Genomic DNA, 2,479 nt, shown 5'->3' on the forward strand with positions numbered 1-2,479 from the left:
AACCCCCCCCCCCCCCCTTCCTACAACCAGCATCTGGTCACACTGTAGATGCCATAAAATACCCCAAATCCATCAGAAATTGTGAAATGTGGAGTCCGGCCTCCTGCAGGGAGTGCAAATCCTTCGTATGAAATAGAGATTTATATGCGGTAGCCGCGTCTGCGTTTCATGGGCCACGACACGCTGAAGGCTGTTTCCGTCTGGTCTGAGGTCACCAGCTTGGCGCAGATCGGAATAGTTTAGAAATGTTTTGATGTTCCTCAATGCGTTCAGTTCCTCGTTCTGTTTTTTTATAACGACACTGGTCACATCCCAGGAGCTGGATGGCCAATATGCTTTTGTAAATAGGAGCTGGCACCTCGCTTCTAAAATGTATTACTAATCATCTTCTGTCAATGGGAGGCGATCGCCGCTCATTCCTTCATCAGTCTGGGCCCCTGTTATACATTGAGAGGGGAATCTATCAAAACTGGGGCGGACAGAATCTGGAGCAGCTGTGCATGGCAACCAATCAGCTTCTCCCTTTCGTTTTCAAAGCTTAACTGAGCAAAATTAAAAAAAAAGAGAAGCTGATTGGTTATTGTGGGCAACTGCTCCAGATTCTATCTGCTCCAGTTTTGATAATTTCCCCCCCATTGTATGTTTTAAAGCCTCCTCGTTAACAAGTGAAGCATAAGAAATGATTGCAATGGATCCACACAGTGTCAGGACATTTGTCAGAGACAATTTTACTGTTCGTGTTTCTCCTTTATGTGAACAGAATATCCTGTTACCTCAGATTACTATAGAGCATGTAAGGATGTGAGCACCACAAAGCTTGGTTCAGTCTACTAAGAATTTTTATGTTTTTCTAGACACATAATCCAAGAAGCCAATACATTTCCGGGGCCCAAACTCCCCTCATCAGGGTCTGTGTGCTAGCTGTAAGTCTAGATTTGTAAGGGACACTTGTTGATAACTTATAAGTATAGCAAAGATCTGGGCCGTGCTCCAGACCACTGTACAGATTACTCCAGAGACCATTTGGGATATCCCAATTGAAGGCTACCTCTAAAAGTCAGATTTTGAGGCCTGATTTCTGTCTGTTCTGGGCTCCAGCGCAGTGTATATTCTGGGGTCCAGCGCAGTGTCTATTCTGGGGTCCAGCGCATTGTCTATTCTGGGGTCCAGCGCAGTGTCTATTCTGGGGTCCAGCGCAGTGTCTATTCTGGGGTCCAGCGCACGGTCTATTCTGGGGTCCAGCGCACGGTCTATTCTGGGGTCCAGCGCACGGTCTATTCTGGGGTCCAGCGCACTGTCCTGGGGTCCAGCACTCCTCCAACACAGACCCACGGTGCTAAAGACAAAGCTGATAATATTGGAATGATTTATGTTCTGGTTTGTAGAATTTTGAAGCATTTATGTATTGTGCTAAATGATGTTCAGAATGTTTTGATACGCTGTATGTAAATCAGGTTTCCTAATCATTCATTAAGGGACACAGGATCGGAAGGATGGGTTATACTGCTGCACACAGGATAATTGGCAAAAACAGCCGTCAGGTTATAACCCCTCCCACTCCATGCTCCAGTTTTTAGCGAGTGTGCCTAAGAGAATGGACATCTCTCCCCGGGGAGAAGCAGAACCATTTCACTTAACATTCCAATATCAAGATATTTATTCTTTATTCAAGATTCTTTGTCAACAGCAGAGCCATGAGAGCTGAATAGGCAATTTTGGAGATCGGTTGAACATTGGCGCTGCCTTTGGAAGGTTGGCTCCATCCAGTGTGGCTCCCTCCGTTGCATTATCCAGGGATGAGTTTTCTGTGTCTGATCATCACTCCAATGATAGCTCTGATTGTGGGGGCCCTAAGGTTATTTCTCTGCTTTCTCCTCCAGAGTCGGCCTCTGATATACCTGTAAGCCCAGCTGTTTCCACACACTCCACTGAGGAGGATGAGGAGTGTAATGTGTCCTTTTTGGGGTGGTATTTTGGCCTGAGGAGATTGTTTGCTGACACCTCCTAAGCTAATATATACCGTGTCTGTTCTTTTTGATGCAGTGACCTGGGTCTGAAGTGCCAAAAGTTACTAGCCTGGGCTCCCTTAAAGGAGAACTATGGGGCTAAGGCTTTTCCCCATAGTTCTCCTTAGGGTAACGGGAGGACACCAACTAGCGTCCTCCCATCACCCTAGGCTCAGTATACCGCGAGCTGAGTATACTGAGACGCCGCAGCTGAAGCGGATCCCGACTAGGGCTGCAACAACTAATCAACATAATCGATAATCGATTATTGAAAAAGTTGTCAACTTTTTCAATAATCGATTAATCGGCTTCCGATCAGTTGGCCCTGTTCACAGCTCCACACGCTGTGCGCCGCACCTCCTCCCCACCTCACGCTCGCCGCTGTTAGGCCCGCTCGCATCCACGCTCCACACGCCGCACCTCCTCCCCGCCTCACATTTCCTGCCCATCCACGATCGGCAAGGCACGCGGGG

The 2,479-nt window shown here is 47.6% G+C and overlaps 1 protein-coding gene across 5 annotated transcripts in view; it reads left to right on the forward strand.

Moving 5' to 3' along the window:
• Positions 1 to 2,479, forward strand: part of CLASP1 (cytoplasmic linker associated protein 1) — a 169,814-nt gene that overhangs the window by 49,269 nt on the left and 118,066 nt on the right. The gene's annotated exons all lie outside the window — the stretch shown is intronic.

Source organism: Nanorana parkeri, unplaced genomic scaffold (genome assembly GCF_000935625.1).
Source record: "Nanorana parkeri isolate BGI_ZX_2015 unplaced genomic scaffold, ASM93562v1 scaffold320, whole genome shotgun sequence".
NCBI lineage: Eukaryota > Metazoa > Chordata > Amphibia > Anura > Dicroglossidae > Nanorana > Nanorana parkeri.